At 41.9% G+C, this 6197-nt stretch overlaps 1 long non-coding RNA gene across 1 annotated transcript; it reads right to left on the reverse strand.

Annotated features, from left to right (window-relative positions):
* Positions 1-339: 339 nt before the first annotated feature.
* LOC116547414 lies at positions 340-5988 on the reverse strand. The gene is made up of 2 exons (XR_004267054.1): positions 5115-5988; positions 340-448 (listed from the first exon to the last, which is right to left on the reverse strand). It is a non-coding gene; the product is annotated as an uncharacterized LOC116547414 (long non-coding RNA).
* Between the last annotated feature and the right edge of the window lie 209 nt (positions 5989-6197).

The following is a 6197-nucleotide window of genomic DNA, read 5'->3' on the forward strand; positions in this document are numbered from 1 at the left end:
CCTCGTGATCCACCCGCCTCGGCCTCCCAAAGTGCTGGGATTACAGGCGTGAGCCACCGCGCCCGGCCTGAACATCTTTTCATATGTTTACCGGGCATTTGTATTTTCTAGCCTTTCTTTTCATTTTAAAATAGAGATTAATAGGAAATAAGGATTTAATTTGGAGGCTTTATTAGGCAGCTGCTTTTCTTGAATGTGTCTATTCTGGAATGGCTGAAGTAAACAAAAATTTTTTAAAGCACTTAATATCATTAACATGGCAAATTTGACCTAGGTTCCAATTGTAATTTAAATGTTTGGTGGTTAAGTTTTACATATGTTACCTTCCTTACTTACCTACCTTCATTGAAATGATGTATAAAATCAAGAGCATGTTTAATCATTTTTCTCATTTGATCCAAGATATCAGCTCTCAGAACCCCTTGCGGCTGAGGACCAACTTCTATACCTAAGGTACAGAAGGAGAAAGAGTCACATTTACATCAGTATTAAAATATATTATAAAACTAAGCATTTTAATGTATCAAGATTTAGAATTACGTTCTTCAAAATTATTGAAAAGGTGAATCACGTAGCATCAAGGAAAATATTTGAGGCATCATGTTTGGCAAAAGGAAAGCAGAACATGTACACGTTTAAGTTCTATGCATAGTGAGTAAAGACCAGGAGAGAACATGGAAGAAAAATCAGTAATGTTAGACATAGGAAACTCTGTGTTTTTTTTTCCCTTTTAATTTCCTTCAATATTGCAAAATATTTAAAAATCATAACATAGTAGAAGTGGTGAACAAGTTTATGCGACAAAATAAGAGGTGGACACCAAGAGAATGTTAAGAGGTTGCTCACTGCAACCTCTGCCTCCCAGGTTCAAGCGATTCTCCTGCCTCAGCCTCCTGAGTAGCTGGGATTACAGGCAAGGGCCATCATTCCTGGCTTATTTTTGTATTTTTAGTAGAGATGGGCTTTTGCCATGTTGGTGAGGCTGGTCTTGAACTCCTGACCGTAGGTAATCTGCCCTCCTGGGCCTCCCCATGTGCTGGGATTACAGGCATGAGCCATCATTGCGCCCAGCCTGGTTTTAATTTTATGTAGGAAATGTTAAGGTTTGACATTTAGCTTTGACAGGAGGAAGGACATCTATTTAGTCACAGAAATCTAGACAAGATGAACCATGGATTTAAGTCAATGTGACAATCTGTGTGACCCTTCAGCAACAATTTTTTTTTTTTTGAGTCAGAGTCTTGCTTTGTCGCCCAGGCTGGAGTGCAGTGGCGCTATCTTGGCTCACTGCAACCTCCGCCTCCCGGGTTCATGCGATTCTCCTGCCTCAGCCTCCTGAGTAGCTGGAATTACAAACGTGTGCCACCACGCCCAGCTAATTTTTGTATTTTTAGAAGAGGCAGAGTTTCACCATGTTGGCCAGGTTGGTTTTGAACTCCTGACCTCATGATCTGCCTGCTTTGGCCTCCCAAAGTGCTGGGATTACAGGAGTGAGCCACTGCACCTGGCTGAGCAACAATTTTGACCTTAATATAACAATCCATCCTAATATAATAGTGCAATGGTTTTAATTTTTCTTTCTTTTTTCTTCTTTTCTGAGATGGAGTGTCACTCTTGTTGCCCAACCTGGAGGGCAATGGCGTGATCTTGGCTCACTGCAACCTCTGCCTCCCAGGTTCAAGTGATTCTCCTGCCTCAGCCTCCTGAGTAGCTGGGATTACAGGCAAGGGCCATCATTCCTGGCTTATTTTTATATTTTTAGTAGAGATGGGCTTTTGCCATGTTGGTGAGGCTGGTCTTGAACTCCTGACCGTAGGTAATCTGCCCTCCTGGGCCTCCCCAAGTGCTGGGATTACAGGCATGAGCCATCATCGCGCCCGGCCTGGTTTTAATTTTATGCAGGAAAAATGTATATTCATTTTCTGTGACTCATATGAAAGATGCCTGAACTGCTGGGTCTACTTTGTATGGCTGTCAAACATCCATCCTGACACCTACAAAATACTCTTTCTGTAAACTACTTCTGTAGACCCTTCCTTCCCACTCAAGCCTCCCACAAAGCCACCTCCCCAGCCATCACCTTCTCCATTTATCAAACCATTTACCAAACGCACCACCCTCATTCTACCCTCATTCTCTCCCACCCCATTCATGGACTACGTTCTTTTACACTCATCCTATTTTCACCCACTTCTGTTATTTCCCGACATACAAAATCCTGTCATATCCTCTTGCATCATTTTTTGTTTATTGTGCTTAGGCTTCTTGCACAAACGTATGAACATATATTTAAGTATATGGTGTCAGAAATGCATCTGTGCATAAATGACTTATGCAAATATGTGAAAAAGTGTGTTTGTAGATGTTTGTAGGAATCCTACAGAATACGTTGTCGTTAGCCTACCCTAAATCCACTTCACCTTCCTCCTTTTTCTAATAGAATCCTGGTTTTAGTTGGGCTTTCAATCTTCAGGGTAGGTAAATTTTTCTTCAGTTGAAGAGTAAATGTTGAATAGTTTAAGTCAATCATAGTAATCCCCTAGTCAATGATTTAAGAATAAAGGAATCTTAATTATGCACAAAAGTATCAATACTTGAAGTAAGGAACTGGCGTAAGCTAAATACCCAAATATAGGCAATTACCTGAAACAAACCAAAGGCTTAGCAGTAGGAGATACAGATCCTGTTTCTCTGTGACACCAGATAAAAGCACAAGCTTTCCAAACTTTCAAATATCAATCAGTCTTGGTCTCTGATATTTGCAGGCAATGCTACTCTTAGCCAGAACAAACATCTGCTGATATGTCTGGCCCTGACAAGTTGAGCCAGATCTTTAAAATGTTTCAATCTGAGGGAATATTAAGCTCATTGTAAATAATTAGAAATGTTATATGTTCTCCTTCCAACTTTGCTGTTTTATTTGCATGATTTTTATCTCGTGCACTCATTGGAAAATAAAGCATGTTTAACATCAGAGAGACAATCTTTCTGAGTCAACATTTTGTAACACACTGAGAATATTACTGCATACAAATTTGCTTTAACTTCTAGTCGGCACTTACAAGGACCACCTTTGCATTCTGTTCCCATGGCAGAAGAAATGTGACAGGATCATTCTAGGTAAATCTTATCCTGAAAGAAGCAGTGTACTGCAGCCAGTCTTAGGATCATGCAGACACACACACACACACACACACACACACACACACACACACACACACACGGGAAAGCAACTGGACACAGCCTTCTCCTAACTTTCTCAGATCAACCATGGTCTCATTTGAGACTTAGAGAAGTTGTTTGTGTAACCATTATTTATTCAGCTTCGCACCGGACTCTGCCATAGCCATGTTCTACAATCTAAATATTCTGCTCTGATATGAGATCTTGTAGTGAAAACCTTGTAGTGAAAACTTAACTTTTGGTTTGGACAATATGGTCACCAAAGATGGCCATATAAAGATCTCTTTATTATGCACAAAAGGATCAATACTTGAATATCCAGAATAATTTTAGATTTTTATTTATTTACATTGTTTGCCAACCTGGTTTTAAATTAAATTACTCTTAGCTAAGCCATCTGAGGTTTAACAAAACTATTTTAAGTTGTAATTTTAATTGTAGCATAGTCTGCAGATAACTCATTATGCTAACGGGGCGCTCAGGAAAGAGAATGGGATAGATAAGAAAGAGCATCTGTTTGAGAGGGTGCACCAGAGTGTGGGGCTGCATGTTGGAAGTACCAGAAGGTAAAGATGGACTCACAGCCTAGTAACTGGCAGGGTAAACAAGAGAACAGATGACAAACAGTTCATGAAACATATATTGCAAAGCAGGTGACAAGAGGGATATGGAGAGAGGGTTCTTCATGGGCCTTTTGCATTTCTCCAAGTCTCGTGAGCAAGACACGAACTTTTTTTTTTTTTTTTTTGAAACGGAGTCTTGTTCTGTCACCAGGCTGGAGTACAGTCGTGCAATCTCAGCTAACTGCAACCTCTGACTCCCGGGTTCAAGCAATTCTCCTGCCTCAGCCTCCGGAGTAGCTGGGATTATGGGCACCCACCACCACACCCAGCTAATTTTTGTAATTTTAGTAGAGATGGGGTTTCACCATGTTGGCCAGGATGGTCTTGATCTCCTGACCTTGTGATCCACCCACCTTGGCCTCCCAAAGTGCTGGGATTACAGGCGTGAGCCACCGCGCCCGGCCTGACACAGATTATTTTTGTTCCAGATTATGTTTTCAAGGATGTCTGTACAGTGAACAGCCTTGGAAGTTAGGAATGGGGTTTTCCTTGGGGCAAAGGGCACTCATGCTTACTGCCCATTATACAAGATTAAGATTCTTCTGTTTAGTGTTTCTCTCCTAGAATGCAGCCAGTGGCATGCAGAACTGCCTCTGACTCCTTTCCTGTCACCCTGTGGGAACTGGAGCTTGGAGAGTGGAGCAAAAGTGCTGACACTCTGCTATGACTACTGTTAGTCACCTATTCTTGGTCTCTGTTTTAGGAGTCTTGTGTCTTCTACTGGCATCCACTCAAAAGTGCCAAGCTCATCGTTAACACGTAAGTCAGGTAAAATTTCTCAGATCTTTTACAGGTCTTGATAAGGAGAGGCCGGAAAACAACCTGGAGTAGTCCGCTGGCAGCACGAGCACTTCGGAGAAACAGACCCCTTGCCTTTCTGATCCAATCAAATCTGACCACTCTGGACAAGCTCATGAATGTATGTATTACCAAAGTTAGACGGCTAGTATTTTTCGCAGTGGCTCACACCTGTAATCCCAGCACTTTGGGAGGCCGAGGCAGGTGAATCACCTGAGGTCAGGAGTTCAAGACCAACCTGGCCAACATGGTGAAACCCCATCTCTACTAAAAATACAAAAATTAGCTGGGCGTGGTGGCACATGCCTGTAATCCCAGCAAGTAGGGAGCTTGAGGCAGGAGAATCTCTTGAACTGGGGAGATGGAGGTTGTAGTGAGCTGAGATCATACCATTGTACTCCAGCCTGGGTGACAGAGCAAGACTCTGTTTCCAAAAAAAAAAGAAAAATTTCTCTGAGTTTCAGCTAGGATATATTTTATTGCATTATGTCAATGGGAACTACGACTTACCCACAGGATACTTGGCTATAGAACGAGTGGTTGCATATTTGAGGGAAGGATGCTCAATAAGGTACACATAGCAGGGTAGTGGAGCCAAGGAAGTCTGAAAAACATTTAAAACGCCTTTCTCATTATGTAAAAACTGCGTTTTGTTCTCTCCGCTTCAACAGAGTCAATAATACCTTCAGTACGTTTTACGTCGTCAAGTAAGATTGGTAAGGTAGCTTTATGAAACACTGTAAAACCCAATGTTTGAAGATTTGAAAACAAATAAATTATACAATATAAAATTCATATAAAATTGAATTATGTCATGTCTTCCAAGGTAAAATGTACATTAAATAGTTTTCCAGACCCATGATCCAAAAACATGAATTCAATGTTCTTTCTTAATGGCTGCGGTTATTTTTATTTCATCACTGGTGGCACTAACTATTTAGCTTGGTATTGGTGTCTTAAACAATTCTGTTTCTACCCCTGTGGTCCAGCTCTCTACAGATGTTGGGTGATTCCCCCTCCTCCTGCTTATCCGCATGAGAATTTAAGACAGGCCTCTTGGTTTTGATAACAAAGTGTCAGCAATACTGCTTCCATGTCTGGCCACCAAAGCATTCAGCTCTCTTCAATAGGCAACAAGGAACAGCTACATTGTATCTCCTAACAGGACCACCGCCCAGTTGTTACCCAAAGCTTAAGGGAAACAAAAATAACAGTTAATCTTTACTATAGGTTAGGTATTAGGCTAAATGCTTTAAATACTTTATGTCATTTAAGGCTTTTAGTACCGTCGTGGGTAAGTGTTGTTACAACCCCAATTTTATAAAATGAGGGAAGTGGCCGGGTGCGGTGGCTCACGCCTGTAATCCCAGCACTTTGGGAGGCCGGGGTGGGTGGATCACGAGGTCAAGAGATCAAGAGCATCCTGGCCAACATGGTGAAACCCCGTCTGTACTAAAAATACAAAAATTAGCTGGGTGTGGTGGAGCATGCCTGCAGTCCCAGCTACTCGGGAGAGTGAGGCAGGAGAATTGCTTGAACCTGGGAGGCGGAGGTTGCAGTGAGCCAAGGTCACACCACTGCACTCCAGCCTGG

This window comes from Sapajus apella, unplaced genomic scaffold (assembly GCF_009761245.1).
Source record: "Sapajus apella isolate SASKATOON/1434 unplaced genomic scaffold, GSC_monkey_1.0 scaffold3039, whole genome shotgun sequence".
Classification (NCBI taxonomy): Eukaryota; Metazoa; Chordata; class Mammalia; order Primates; family Cebidae; genus Sapajus; species Sapajus apella.